Genomic DNA, 16,312 nt, shown 5'->3' with positions numbered 1-16,312 from the left:
ACCAGCCCCTTCCTTACACAGAGAGCAAGGAAAGATGGTGACAGAGGCAGGCCATGCCAGATTGGCAGGTGGCAGTTTTAATAAGCAAAGGGAACTTGTAGGGCAGCCTTGCCTGGGGCAGCAGCAACACGAATGGGTCCCTGCACCCATCTGCCAAGTGTTAAGAGTTTACCTTAACTGGGTTCAGCCATATATATCGGCAGGTGTTTTCAACGCCACACCCCTATCCCAAGGCTGTGTCCTTGTGGCAGCCTCTGGGAGGAAGAAGGACAAGAGGAACCCATATCCCAAGAACAGGGGAGGAGGCCAGCAGCCTCTGAGCACCTGGGTCCAGCTCATGGTTCAACTGGCAGTTTAGAGGACCTCTCCCAACATTCTATGAATGCTGGAGGCAACAACAACTGTTCAAAGTTTCCTGTTCCTGCAAGGGCAAATGTAACTAAAAGGTGAGGAAATCAACATTTGGGTTAGGGCAGCTGGTACAATGGCTGAGAGACGCTGGAGCCGGGTGATGTGGGTTCAAATCCCTGGCCTGATGTTTGTTGGGCGTCTGATGTCAGGCAGATGGCTTAATTTTGATGTGCTCTCGCTTCATCGCTTATAAATGGGGATTCCCGCCTCACAGGGTTTTGTGAGGATAAGTGAGATAATACACGTGAAGTGACGAGCATTCACTGTTGCTCTGAAGCAGTCAGCAAGCAGGCCTGGAGGGTTAGGTGAACGGAGATTCTTTTGCGCTCTACCACGAACGGGCTACAGGTGTTGTAACAGCCCCACGTTTCTGTCGTCTTATCTGTGAAATGAGGGTATAGGCTACAAGGAAGGGCTTCGGGCTTCCAATCCTATGACAATATCTCCAGCCCTACATTTCTTCCCTTACGAAACAGAAATAGAAGCATACAGGGCATTGCAGCGATCAAATCGAATAATGAATGTATGAGCATCATACAAATGCAAAGCAAACGTAATGTCAGTTTTTAGTGTCGCTATAGGCTGTATTCAGTACTGTATTCAGTCTGAGGACATTTTAGTATTAATGTCCAAATCCGATAAGTCCCAGTGGCTCTGAAGAATAAAACTGAGTGGTCATGAAAGACAATAAGATAACTAGAAAATCTTTTTAATGGCATGGTTGGTCTGCTGACCAGTGATTTCCTCTCTGTCTTGTCTCTTCACTTTCCTTTCCAACTTTTCCTCCTGTCGCCACTCAAGAAGTCCTGGATTCCTCAAGCTAGGAGCGTCTTTCTCATTCTTGATGTCCCCAGAATTGAACACACGCCTACCTTTTTTTTTTTTTTCAATTGGATTTTTTATTCTTTTCCTTTTATTCTAAAATCTGCTTGGCCTGCTGATATATCTGCCTCACATGAGCCACTTTAGCCAAGGACGGGGATATCATAGTGTACTGGTACAATCAGGCCTAAATCTGTAAATGCTAGAGTTGCATACAGAGCACGTGGCCTGTGGGAGAAGGATAGTGTTAACCTGTTCCAGCCGATAATTGATTACATGAGCTTCCCTGCCTTCTTATCACTTGAGTGAAATTATAGACCAAAGTTTACAAAATTTATATTTCTTTTATTAAAAAAATTTTTTTAATGTTTATTTATTTTTGAGAGAGAGAGAGAGAGAGAGAGAGGAGAGAGAGAGAGAGCATGAGTGGGGGAGAGCAGAGAGAGAGGGAGACACAGAATCTGAAGCAGGCTCCAGGCTCTGAGCTGTCAGCACAGAGCCCACGCGGGGCTCGAACCCACGGACCGTGAGATCGTGACCTGGCTGAAGTCGGACGCTTAACCAACTGCGCCACCCAGGCACCCCACTGCTCTACTTTGTAAAAAGAATATTACTCATGCCTTTCCTCATGAATATTTGTTTAAACTATTCTAAATGCTACTTTGTGAACAGTAGAGTGAAATTTCATAAATAAACGTTTCAAATTATCATATAGACTGTTTCAAAAAGATCTGTTTAGAAAGGTAATCTGTTTCACTCTGAAACTGAAGAAAGAATGAGAAGCCAATGAGAGAATTTGATCATTTCCTTTTCCAGTTACTCAAATGGTTTAAACATTAGCTCTAAAAAGATCTATGTGTCTTTATGAATTTCTTAGGACTTTGGTTGAATTGTTTCTTTTCTAACTGGAGATTGAGACCATAACTTTTATTAATATCGGATAAGAGGAGCATGGGAAAATATATTAGCTTGTTCGCTAACCATAAAGATAGTCATTCAATATTTATGGTCATTTGTTACTTTTATTATTCCTCAGTTTGAATATAGTAACAGCTAATAAGTCAACTGGCTTAAATTCATGCTTGGCCTGTTCGTCCCAAAGAAAAACTGGAATTTAGATCTAATAGGGTATCTAGTTTTACAGACAAATCTGCTTGGTTCCCAAACTAATTATGAGGAGAAAAGGAATATTCCATTTATTCAGTTCAACCTTGTCTGTGGTCTCATTTGTAAAGCATATTAAGTAAGGAATGGCTCACTTCCAGAGAGAGCATTGGCCTGACCATGGAAAGGTGGGAGAGTGTTATAAAGATATCACCCTGGATGGGGTGAAGGATCCCGGGAGATGTTCTTATCCATTTCATGTCAATCCCATCGTGCGGAACAAATGTCACCTTCTTACTTCTGCCAGAATTTAAGCACTGGAGTCTGAAGAAGGAAGTCCAGAGCTGACCATGTACCGGGAACTGTGTTAATATCTTAAAAATATCATCTTATGTGAATCTCTCAATACCCTGAATGTTCCTGAATGGTCCCCTCACCTTTTTTTTTTTTTTTTTTTTTTTTTTTTTTTTTGCTATAAAGAGACGGCATTTATTTAGTTATTTATTCATTTATTTAATAAAGACTTGGATTTTAACCATGGCCATACCTTACAATCAATCACCTGCGGAGCTGTTTTAACTCCAGATCATTCAGGCCACACCCCACAGCAATTAATCAGACCCTCTGAGGGTGGGGCCAGTCCCTGTATGTTTAAAGTGCACGTGATGGGTGCCTGGGTGGCGCAGTCGTTAAGCGTCCGACTTCAGCCAGGTCACGATCTCGCGGTCCGTGAGTTCGAGCCCCGCGTCGGGCTCTGGGCTGATGGCTCAGAGCCTGGAGCCTGTTTCCGATTCTGTGTCTCCCTCTCTCTCTGCCCTTCCCCTGTTCATGCTCTGTCTCTCTCTGTCCCAAAAATAAATAAACGTTGAAAAAAAAATAATAAAGTGCACGTGAGCCCCGCACCCCATGATTACCGTGAGCAACCAAGGTTGACAAGGATTGTTGTGCTCAGTGGTCTATCGGAATCCTGGCCCTCACCAGAGGCCGTTGTGCCCATAATTCTCTCAAATGGGACTCTTTGTACTCCTGCCTGGAGTACAGCGGGCATCCGTCCCTTTCCAAACTTTCCCCCCTGTTTTCTCTACGAAAGCCCCTAGCTGTGATTGTCAGGTCATCTGACTATCCAACCTGTCCCTCCTCCTCCTTGTTGCTGTCTCCTTCCACCTACCGCCCCCTCCCTACCACTGTCAGCTCCCCTTATTCGCTGAAGATTTTAGTTCAGGAGCCTCTGAAGCCATGCTAGAATTTGTCCGGAAATATATCAAGTCATTGTTCAATTCGAGTATGTTAGTCGTTTCATGTTCAACAGACATAAATACAGCGTCTCAGCAGAAAACTGAAGCAAAAGTTGTCACATTATCAGATGTCCCTCCCAGGATGATGCAGAGTGGGGGGCTGGGGCGTGTGTCTTCTGGTACCCCTTTCCTCTACTTCTGTCTTGGCTGTTTTTTCAATAGAAAACGCATGCTCCCACCTCACCTGCTTTGTGCAAGCTGGTCTTTTCTCCCTAGAAGAAGGCTCTTGGCCATGATCTTCCCTTGCCTGGCCTCCTCACTTCCTTTAGGCCTTTTCATAAATCGCATCTTCTCAGTGAGCTTTTCCTGATGATTGCCCTGAAACTTGCTCACCCATATTTACAGCCCTCTGATATCCATCCCTGCTGTACTTTAATTCACAGCACTTATCATTAGGTATGATATACATTTCAATGACCTATTTGTTTCTCGGCTGCCTCAATATTTGTATGGTTTGTTTATGTTGTAGCCGCAGGGCCTGCTACAATGACTGGTACTCATCACTATTGAATTCATCCATTAACCCTAAGAGATAGGTTCTATTTTTGTTGTGATTATGCAGATAAGGAAACTGAATCTGGAACCACGAAGTAACCTGCTTAGGAACGCTGGTTGGAAAGTGGTAGCAGTGGGATCCAAGTTCAGTACTCAGAGACTGGGCAATCTCCCATCAATTATACTGCTTTTCTTTTATGGGCTAAGTGAAAGATTCACCTCCTAACTGTGTAAATGGAGGCTGAATGCTGAAGTAGTTACAAAACTAAAGAATACAATATTGTAATGGTTGACCAAACAGTCTGGTCTCTTTCAACGACCATTTGGCCAACTATTACAATTGTATTTAGATAATTAGAATCTGAAATAAATTTCAACAATTCAGCCTGAATATTGCAGAGGTACACGAGACCCTGAGGGGAAAACATAGCAGAGGTGCTTGAGGAACAGCAAAAACATAGTATTGGAGGGTGGAAGCACCACAGAGAACTAATGTATCGTTTGTACAAATCTATAAGAACAGATGGCAATTGGAGACATTTTTATTTCAATTTTCACTGAGTTACTTATTATACTGGAGTGAAGTCTTTATGATTCAAAAATAATACAGCTTTTTGATTGTAAAAGAGGAAACTAATTTTAGCTCACTAAAATTAAGAATAAATGCTTTGCAGGTTTTTTTTTTTTTGGAAACAGCTTTAACAATATTTCGCATCATGATGATAATTTTGGTACGTTAAAATATTACATTCTAACCCAAACGGATGACTTGATTCTATGTGTGATATGTACACTAAACAGTCTACTAACCATCAGAGATAATATAACAGAGAGTTTGCATATTTTATGCAGGCTTATAAAGTCAATATGACAGATGGCCAGTTCTGATACAGGAGCAGGAAAATGACCCTAAATAGTTTGAGTCACAGAAACAGGAATTTGACAATTAATAGAGAGACAGGCAGATAGATAGATAGATAGATAGATAGATAGATAGATAGAATTTGGTAGATATTTCTGTTTAGCATCAATAGTAGGAAATTTAACTTGAAATCCAATTGCAAACTAGAAAACTGTCATCCCTTGACGTAGCATGGTTCAGCCTGGTGTGTCCCATATCCAGACACTGCCGCAGAGTGGGAGAAGGGTAATTGACAAACCTCAGCCCATATTATGGATGACAATCTGCTCCATGCATCGAAAGTACTCACAGTTTTACAAAAGCCCAGAGGAAGCCAATTCCAGCTTCATAGCATGCCAGCTCAAAGAGAATAACATATTTTGAATATTAATATAAGAGCATGTGCTTCACTCCAGAGAATGAAAGATTCTTGCTTAAGGACAAAAGTCAAGTCTTTAAGGTTTGTCTTCCAGAAATGAAGAAAACTCTCTCTGCCCTGGTGTAGATCAAGTAGCTGAGCTATGGAACCGATGCGAGATAGGATAAGAAAGAAAGGCAACTAAACTTATCTTGAGATTTTAGGGATGCAGGACTATAAGAAGGTAACAATAATCTTTAGTAATGGGGAAGGCTATGGCAAGGAAGAGGGGGTCTTGCTGTTGGTGTACTAAAAAGGGTACAAAACATTCTCATAGAGATGTTTTAGCAAAACGAAAATCACAGAATTTGAAAAGGGACCAGTACTGGCATTGAGGCATATGAAAAAGAGTCAGGAAATAAATGACAAAAGAAAAGTGCCTTGATAGCCAAATGCAATAGGGTAGTCCTGAAATGAATCCTGAACCATTTAAAAAAAAAAAAAAAAAAGCTATCTAAGGGTGCCTGGGTGGCTCAGTTGGTTAAGCATCCAACTCTTGATTTTGGCTCAGGTCATGATTTCATGGTTGGTGAGTTCAAACCCTGCTGGCAGTGTGGAGCCTACCTGGGACTCTCTCTCTCTTCCTCTCTCTGTCCCTCCTGCACATGCTCTCCCTCTCTCAAAATAAATAAACTTTTTTAAAAAGTGGGGGGAAAAGCTATGCAATATAATGGGCATTTGGGGGACAATTGGTGCAGTTTGAATTTTTTAAGTTTATTTATTTTGAGAGAGAGAGAGCACAAGCTGGGCAGGGGGAGAGAGAAGGAAAGACAGAATCCCAAGCAGCCTCCACGACATCAGCGCAGAGCCCGAGGTGGGGCTCGAACTCACCAACCATGAGATCATGACCTGAGCCGAGATCAAGAGTCAGACGCTTAACCGACAGGGGCCCCCAATTGGTGAAATTTGAAGATGGACTATAGATTATAGTATTGTATCAATGGTAAATACTTGATTTTTATCATTGTGCTGTAGTTATGGAAGAGTTTGTCCTTATTTTGGGGATCACACACTGAAATAATTAGGGGGAAAAGGCATGATATCTGTAACTCATTCTTTAAATATGGTTCAGAAAAAAAAATGTGTGTGTTATGTATGTGTGTAGATACTGAAGGAGAGAGAAAGCCAGCAAATGATTAAGCAAATAGGGGCTAAATGTTAATAATTGGTAAATCTGGATAAAGGTAAAGTGCATATGTGAATTTTTTTTAATACACTATTTTAAAAAAGTTTATTTATTTGGGGGGCGTGGGTAGGGACAGAGACAGAGAGAGAATCCGAAGCGGGCTCCTCACTGTCAGCACAGAGCTCGACATGGGGCTCGAACCCATGAATCTTGAGATCATGACCTGAGCCTAAACTAAGAGTCAGACACTTAACTGACTAAGCCACCCCAGGCATCCCCGTGGGAATTCTTTTTACTGTATTCTTTCAAAATAAGAAGTTACCAAAAAAAGATAACTAAAAACAAATTCCCATATAATTAGAAAGAGAAATTATATCACACTTGGATTATTCAATAACACTGGTTAAAAAAGGAAATAAAGAAATCTAAGAAATACATAGAACTGAATATGAGTAAAACGACATGGAAAAATGCACCGAAAAGGAAAAAGCAGTTCTTGGGAGAAAACAGGTATTTAAAATAAGTGTATTAGAAATAAGCAAGCTTATCACTAAACTGGCAGTGAGTTTACCATTTTTTTTTTCCTTCTGGTCCTTCTAACAGAAGGAATCTGGTTATAGACCAGAGTTAGCCACAGATGTACCCGAACTTTCTAGCTGAAAAATAGGAAAAGGGGGCTCCAGGAAGGCAGAAAGTATCAAAGAGAACATAAAGAGGAAGGAGCCCCACAATATCGTTTACAAATCTTAGGCTCACCTTGGAGCTGCATGTGAGTGGATCTGATCCTAGTCAGCGTATCAAAGACTTTGAGAACTGAACTGACTGATCACAGCCCACATCCTAGACCGGCCAATGAATGGAAAACACTTGAGACAGATCCAGACAGCGTCCCAAATGTACCAACCCACAGCCCACAGAAAATGTGTTGAAACTTGTGACCAGAAACTAACCTGGTTGATTGTCTGCTAAAATTAACAACCTTTTCTATACTATTTAACAAAGCCCCAGGGCGCCTCGGTGGCTCAGTCGGTTAAGCGTCCGACTTCAGCTCAGGTCACGATCCCGCGGTCCGTGAGTTCGAGCCCCGCGTCGGGCTCTGTGCTGATGGCTCAGAGCCGGGAGCCTGCTTCTGGTTCTGTGTCTCCCTCTCTCTCTGCCCCTCCCCCGTTCATGCTCTGTCTCTCTCTGTCCCAAAAATAAATAAACGTTAAAAAAAAAATTAAAGAAAAAAAAAACACAAAGCCCGGAGTCTTATAATATTTCAAATGTCCAAGACACAATCCAAAATTACTCACTATAAAAAGACCGAGGAGATCGCAACTCATTTGTGAAAAGACAGTCAACAGAAGGCAACACTGAGTGGACAAACATGTTGGAATTAAGCAACAGACACTTAGAGGCACATTTTATTAAAATTCTCCAACAAGTAATTATAAATATTCCTAAGACAAATAAAAAAATAGGAAGAACCGGCAAAAAAAAAAAAAAAAAAAAAAAAAGGAAATCTCAGCAAGGAGGTAAGAGCTATAAAGAAAAAGAAAATGAAAGATTTAGAACTGAAAAATACAGCTGAAATGAAAACACTCACCAGATGGACTAAACAGCAGAATGGAGAGGACAGAAGAACAAGTTAGTTAACTTGACAAATCAATAGAAATTACTCAATCTGAATACCAGAGAGAAAGCAGTCTTTTAAAAAATAAAGTCTCATGATCCTATGAGAGAATTGAAAAAGAACCCCAACATTCCTGTCATTGGAATCTCAGGAGAAATAATGTGATGGTGGAAAAAAATGTGAAGATTATGGGGCTGAAAACTACCCCCCAATTTTTTAAGTTTTTATTTTAATTTCAGTGAATTAATGGACAGTGTAGTATTAGTTTCAGGTGTACAATACAGGGATTCAACACTTTCCTACAACACCCGGTGCTCAATCACAAGTGCCCTCCTTAATCCCCATCTCCTATTTCACCCTTACTCCCACCCACCTCCCCGCTGGTAACCATCAACTTCTCTGTAGTTAAGAGTCAGCTTCCTGGTTTGCCTCTCTTTCTCTCTCTTTTTGCCCCCTTTGCTCATTTGTTTCTTAAATTCCACATGTGAGTGCAATCATATGATATTTGTCTTTCTCTGACTCATTTCACTTCGTATAGTATTCTCTAGCTCCATCCATGTCATTACAAATAGCAAGATTTCTTTATTTTTTATGGCCAAATAATATTCCACTGTGTATATTTGCCACATCTTCTACACCATTCACCAGTTAATAGACGTGGCTGTTTCCATACCTTGGCTATTGTAGATAATGCTGCTACGAACATAGAGGTGCATGTATCCCTTTCAATTACTGTTTTTGTATTCTTTGTGTAAATACTTACAAGTGTGATTGCTGGATCTTAGGGTTGCTCTATTTTTAACATTTTGAGGAACCTCCCATCCTGTTTTCCGGAGTGGCAACACCAGTTTGCATTCCCACCAACAGTGCAAAAGTGTTCCTTTTTCATCACATCCTTGTTAACATGTGGTGTTTCTTGTGTTTTTGGTTTTAGCCATTCTGACAGGTGTGAGGTGATATTTCATTGTAGTTTTGATATGCATTATTTCCCTGATTGTAAGTGACAATTAACATCTTTTCATTTGTCTGTCGACCATGTGGATGTTTCTTTGGATAAATGTCAGTTTGTGTCTTCTGCCCATTTTTTAATTGGATTATTTGTTTGTTTGTTTGTTTTAGAGGGGGGGTTGAGTTTTACCAGTTCTTTATAGATTTTGGATACTAACCCTTTATCAGATGTGTCATTTACAAATATCTTCTCCCATTCTGTAGGTTGCCCTTTTGTTTTGTTGATCGTTTTCTTTTCTGTGCAAGAAGATTTTATTTTGATGTAGTCCCAATAGTTTATTTTTGCTTTTGTTTCCCTTGCCTCAGGAGACATATCTAGAAAAAATTTTACTACAGCTGATGTCAAGAGGTTACTCTCTTTGCTCTCTTCTAGGATTTTTATGGTTTCAGGGCTCACATTTAGGTCTGTAACCCATTTTGAATTTATTTTTTGTGGATGGTGTAAGAAAGTGGTCCAGTTTCTTTCTTTTGTTTACTGCTGTCCACTTTTCCCAACACTATTTATTGAAGAGACTGTCCTTTCCCCATTGGATATTCTTTCCTGCTTTTTTCAGAGATTAATTGACTGTATAGTTGTGGGATTATTTCTGGGTTTTCTATTCAGTTCCATCGATCCATGTGTCTATTTTTGTGCCAGTACCATCCTTTGTAAAATAACGTGAAGTCCAGAATTGTGATGCCTCCAGCTTTGGTATTTTGATAGGGATTGCATTAAATGTGTAGAATTCTTTGGGCAGTCTAGAAATTTTAGCAATACTTATTCTTCTAATCCATGAGCATGGAATGTCTTTCCATTTCTATGTGTCATCTTTAACTTATTTCATCAGTATTTTTGGTTTTCAGAGTACAGATCTTTCGCCTCTTTATATTTATTCCTTGGTGTCTTATTATTTTTGGTGTAGTTGTAAATGGGATTGTATTTTTAATTTCTCTGTCTACTCCTTCATTCATTTGATGTATAGAAACGCAACAGATTCCTGTACGTTGACTTTTGTATCCTGTGACTTTACTGAAGTTGTTTATCAGTTCTAGCAGAAAACTACCCAAATAAAAAAAATTTGTTTTCTAACGTTTATTTATTTTTGAGACAGAGAGAGACAGAGCATGAACAGGGGAGGGGCAGAGAGAGAGGGAGACACAGAATCCGAAACAGGCTCCAGGCTCTGAGCGGTCAGCACAGAGCCCGACGCGGGGCTCCAACTCACGGACCGCGAGATCGTGACCTGAGCCGAAGTCGGCCGCTTAACCGACTGAGCCACCCAGGCGCCCCAAAACTACCCAAATTTAGAGAAAGATAGAATCCCACAGATTCAAGCAGCTCAATGAATCCCAAATAGAATAAACTTAATGAACTCCATACCCAGAAATGCCTTAATCAAAATGCTAAATAAAAACTAAAACGAAGAAAAAAATCTTGAAAGTAGTCAGAGAAAAAAAAAATTACCGATACAGAAAAACTGTCTGTTTTGAAATAATACACTATTTACAGAGACTGGTTAAGTTAGTACAGAATGTTCCCATAAAGAGTTCACCCAGCTCCTTCTGATGTTAACCCAAGAAGATTATGAAGGAACCCTCTGGATGACCAGATTTCAGAGAAAGGAGAAGCAACGGGCTGTCTCGCCATGGGGATCCAGGGTCTGCTGTCCAGGTAGACCTGATGTTTCATCAGGTTCAAACCCACACTGGGAGGATCCCTCTGTTCAGCCAATCCCATCCTTATACAGGGGTTCCTCCACAAATATAAGGCACACTTGTGCTTGTGCACCTTGCCCGAGCAGATATTCAGAACTTTTTCTTGACTTAACTCTCCCACCTCAAAGAGGAGCTGCTGGCCCAGACTCTTCCTTCAGAGTTCAGATGTGACAGAGAAGTCTTAGGGGGCAGTTTCTGAGAAGAGAATACCCTGTTATGTCCTTCTTCTAGAAAGTGAGAACAAACCTCTCCAGAAATTCATTCTGCCAAGCGACTTCCCTGGCCAGCACGTCCGAAATTAGCAACAAGAAATGTCTACACCAAGTGCTGGATTCAATCTTCTGTCCACAAAACCAGAAAACAGAAGTAAATCACATCTTAAGTAGACCATATCTTCCCAAATGCATACTTCTGAAGATATAGAACAAAAACAAGGTACTTTTCCCCCTTTCTACTAAAGTAACTTTGCTTTTTTGTCTCTTCGTTTTATTGCTATTAATTAAGGGACTATTTAAGGCCTAAATGGAAGTTTGATATAATTATGCTTCTTAGAATAATGTTCTATATTTGAATGTGACTCTTAAAAATTAATTGCTCCCATTTTATTCTATTTGTAGGTAATGTAATTACAGTATTTTTTTTTCTTAAGGAGACCACTAAAATAATCCAGAAACATAGCAATAATATTTCTTTCTTTCCATTAATTTTTTTTTTAGGTTTATTTATTTTTGAGAGAGACAGAGAGAGAGAGAGAGGGAGAGAGGGCCAGAGCACAAACGGGGGAGGGGCAGAGAGAGAGGGAGACACAGATCCAAAGCAGACTCCAGGCTCCAAATTGTCAGCACAGAGCCCGATGTGGGGCTCAAACCCATGAACTGCAAGATCATGACCTGAGCCGAAGTTGGATGGTTAACCGACTGAGCCACCCAGCTACCCCTCCTTCTTCTAAAATAAGTTTGAGTTTGGGGGCACCTGAGTGGCTCAGTCGGTTAAGCATCCAACTTTGGCTCAGGTCACAATCCCGTGGTTGGTGAGTTTGAGCCCCGTGTCGGGCTCTGTGCTGACTGCTCAGAGCCTGGAGCCTCCTTCAGATTCTGTGTCTCCCTCTCTCTGCCCCTCCCCTGCTCATGCCCTGTCTCTCTTTCTCTCCCCAAAATAAACATTAAAAAAAAATTTTTTTTAAATAAGTTTGTTTTTCCTTTTTCAGTTCCACTGCTATTATTTAAGTACCTATTGAATAGCTCCAATGAAACTTCTTAGGATGATGTTTTACAAATGTATATTCTGTAAATGTGAGTCTTATTAGTAATTTGTTTTCTTTTTATTTGGTTTTTAGATAGTGTATAGTATTTTCATTGTGGTTAATCAACAAGTTTCTTCTACTGATCCAGAAACAGCAAGCATACAGCAGTCAAATGGAAGTTTGACTGAAATTATACTACTTAGGATAGTGTTTAAAAAATGTATTTTATTTAAAAGTAAATTTCATGGGGTGCCTGGGTGGCTCAGTCGGTTAAGCCTCCGACTCTTGATTTTGGCTCAGTTCATGATCTCAAGGTTCCTGAGATTGAGCCCCGTTTAGGGCTCTGTGCTTACCGGGGGGAGCCTGTTTGAAATTCTGTCTCCCTCTCTCTCTGCCCCTCCCCAGCTTTCTCTCAAAAATAAACATGTTTATTTTTGAGAGACAGCTAGATAGAAGTGAGTAGGAGAGGGGCAGAGAGAGAAAGAGAGACAGAATCTGAAGAAGGCTCTGGGCTCTGAGCTGCTAGCACAGAGCCCGACGCGGGGCTTGAACCCACAAACTGTGAGATCGTGACCTGAGCCAAAGTCACAGTTGGGCGCTTAACCAACTGAGCCACCCAGGCGCCCCAATAAACATTTTTTAAAAGTAAATGTCATGAGTAAATTGTTAACTTTTTTTCCTATTGCTAGATAACGAAGGCTAGTATTTCACTTGATTGTATTTAAAACATCCCCCACAACCTAAACTATGGCAAGAGTTTTACATGAGTGGTCTCACCATTGGAGGTATTTGAAATTCAAAGTCCATGTCTGCGTTCCATGGGCCTAATCTATTCTAGTCGTGAGACTAATACATTTACCTAAGTAAATGTTAGTTTAAAAGAAAAACCCTCTCTGATGGCTCGCACTGTGCTTAGTGTAAAAGCCAAACCCCTCACTGCAGCTACAAGTTCCTGAACGTGCCGGGCCCTGCCGTTCCCACTGACCCAGGCCATGCTCACTGTGCTCCAGTCTGCAGGACAGTGACTGGCACTCTGTCAGAGCCTCAGGCACACCTAGCTCCTTCCACCTGCTCGTTCAGAGTGTTTCCCCCTGTGCCCGAAATGCTGTCTCCCCTCTTTGCCTATCCTTCATCCTTCAGACCTTCAATGTGTATCTTTGCAGACACTTTTATTGATTTCTCAGTCAAAATTAGTTCCTCTTTTCCATCACATCTTATGCTTTCTAACTTATTAAAGCATGCGTTACAATGCGCAGTTCTATAATTATGCATGTGATTATTTGTTGAATGTGTGTATTCCTACCTCTGTGTTATTAGGGATTGGATATATTTACTGTTCATTTACTGTAGCCAGTGTTCTCAGAGCAAGGAGGACAGGTTGCTTGTTGGCCCTTGATGGGACATTCTTCCTTGTGTAGGCATATCAGGTGTTGCTGGGATAGCAAATCACAAAACACAATCTCCCAGGGACTTACAAAACAAGTGTTTATTTCTCACTCACGGATCTGCCGATCAGGCTGGGCTTGCCCAGGCTCAGGTTCTGGATCGGCTTCATTCTCCCAGGTGTGCCTGTCATTGAGGGGCCCAGGCGGTAGAGGCAGTAGCATCGTGGGCATGGTCCTCTCACTGTGGACCACACAAGCACAAGAGTCACAGCAGAACACACTGCTTCTCCCAGCCTCTGCTCCAAACTCACTCATTCTCTTGTCTGCCCATCTTCCACTGGTCAAAACCAGTCAGAGGGCCCAAGGTCGGTGTGATAGAGAAATCAGCCTCCCCCCCGCCCCAACTGTGAGAACCCCAATGATCTAACACTTCCAAAGGTCTCTGGGAGCTGCTCCATCACCACCCTAGGCCCTGGCACCTCAAATTCCATACCACAGACCCCATACATCAGGCCTCACAGTTCTTAGAAGCAGGCTCCACTCAGGAGGGGTCTGTGGGCATCCCAGGGGAGACATAAGGGGCTCCCAGCCAAGTACTTGGACAGAGAAATCCACACAGTGATAGTGGGAGAGAGAGATTTCCTTCAAGGGCCTCAGGTTGGTGCATTTCAGGAAGGCCCTCACCTCCCCCTCCTCATCAGTCCCACAATGCGCCCTTGTAACTCTCCTTGGTATCGACTTCTGGGTTGTCACTTACCTGTCACCAATATTTATCGACGGCCTAATGAGTGCTGCACAATGCCGAGTTAAGGCTGGTGACCAGGCAAAGTGCCAGGTCCGGGTCAGGCCCTTCCTGTATGGTTTCCCATTCCCTCCCTCTGCCTTCCCATGGAGTTGCCCTTTTAATTTAGCCTCAGACCCGTGATCCTCATGAAGCAAGGAACAGATGGGCAGAGCCCATAAAACGAATGAGAGAAGAGGGTTAATTGACGCCTAGATGTCAGGAATCTGTCACTTGGGAAGTGCAGTCTAGTGCTTGAGATCTCTTCCGAACTATTTTCATTTCCTCAGATGAGTCCGGTGCTGGGAAGACTTTACCTAGCCATACGCAAACAGACTGTCTTTACATGAGGAGGCAGACAACACACGCAGACTGAGTTCGTGAACCTCGGCAAGTACGTGGTATGGAAGAATGGGGAACGGTAGCAGACGATGAACCATAAGGAAGTGCTAGCCACGCCCACCACTGGTACAGGCAGTCGCAACCTTGTTGCTTGATAGCATAGCCCTATGATACAGTACTATTATCATCCCCTTTAAATACAAATCAGGATTGAAGTGTAATCTTAAAATCTGTGTAAATAGGAATAAACAGGCCCAGCCGTGGCGTTAGAGGGAAGGAGGCTACATAGGGATCCGGTGCCAGCATGAACTTCGGCCGTTCCGGTCCTGCCCCGCCACTTAAACCCACTATCTATGGAGAGTGGGCAGGTCATTTAACATCATGGAGCTAATATTTGAGCTAGGCACTTAACCAAGCGTTATTTCATTTAATCCGTGCAACTGCTCTATTAGGTGCTTCCTTTATCTCCATTTCAGAGAATAAGAAGGTGAGGTTTAGAGAAGCTAAACAATGTACCTAATATTGGAACTGGATGTCTGACCCCTAAAACTGGTCTATGCTGTCCTTTTTCATTCAGCAGACGTCCTAAATGCCATGGCTTTTGTGAACATCAAAACGGATGTGCATAAAATTATCTATCGTTCAGAACATTGAAACGAATGTCAATTATAAAATCAACTGAAACCCTCTAGAATTTCTTTAGAATTGAACACAGCCAATGATATTATTTCTTAAATGTTTGCTACGTAATCATCGCACAAGACAAGAGGAAGGTCCTATTCTAATTTTTAGATGTCAAATCATGCGTGCTTTTGTGAAACGCTGTTAAAGCAGGTATGATAAAGCAGCATAAGCAACTCCAAGGACATGCGGTAGTGCTGTCCCGCTTCCTATGTTTGGGTGAAGAGAAAACCCCAGGAGCGGAAGGGACTTCCCAGGTCCCCATATGCCAGACACAAGCCCAGCCACACCATCAGAAGGAACAAGACATGCTTTGAACACTAACAGAGCCATTACTTTTGCTGAACAGGGATGTTAAGAACAGCGCTGTTCTCAGAGTTCTCTGAGGAAGCTTCAAATGAAATTAAGTCCAATCTCACCACTGCCACAAAAGAGCGAGGGACTCCAGCCCCCGAGATTTCAGAGTGTTCGGGTAAATGCGGGAGCGGGGGCACAGGTTTGGCTGGATCCACAGCTTTATGGGTGTTCCCTTTCTCCTGGGTGACTCGGGTCACCCCTCACATTCCAAATGAAAGATGGCATTTTATTCATTTGCTTTGCTAACGTTTGTCGAGCGCCTATCATTCTCCCAATACACATAAGACGCCAGCAACACCAGCCAAGACACAACGTCCGAAACCTCGTGTCCGAGCCTCTGCCAGCGTGCGCGAAGGGCTAAGGTGCCCGGAACCCCCACCCTGGAGCCGTGGGCGAGCCCCGCAGGCGCAGCGCCCGACCTGCGCGCGCCCGAGGGCGGCACTGCCCCACGAACATGCACACGCACGGGAGCGCCGCGCTCCCGCGTCCCCGGCGCAGCGCCGGCGACGGGCGCGGGCGGGAGCCCAGGAGCCTGGGCGGGAGGCGGGAGCACCAGGCAGGGCGGGTGCCCGCGAGCGGCGCTCGTGCTTACGCTCCTCTGCTCACGAAGCCCCGCCCCCGCCCCGCCCCCCC

At 42.8% G+C, this 16,312-nt stretch overlaps 1 long non-coding RNA gene across 1 annotated transcript in view; it reads right to left on the bottom strand.

Moving 5' to 3' along the window:
* Positions 1–13,594: 13,594 nt before the first annotated feature.
* Positions 13,595–16,312, bottom strand: part of LOC121033156 (uncharacterized) — a 3,824-nt gene continuing 1,106 nt past the window's right edge. Inside the window, exon 2 of the long non-coding RNA XR_005791733.1 lies at positions 13,595–13,759. This is a non-coding gene — a long non-coding RNA (uncharacterized LOC121033156). The remainder of the gene's footprint in view (positions 13,760–16,312) is intronic.

This window comes from Herpailurus yagouaroundi, unplaced genomic scaffold (genome assembly GCF_014898765.1).
Source record: "Herpailurus yagouaroundi ecotype Mexico unplaced genomic scaffold, PumYag 142, whole genome shotgun sequence".
In the NCBI taxonomy this organism is placed as follows: Eukaryota; Metazoa; Chordata; class Mammalia; order Carnivora; family Felidae; genus Herpailurus; species Herpailurus yagouaroundi.
Note: the sequence above shows the minus strand (reverse complement) of the source record. Positions and strands in the feature narration are given on the sequence as shown.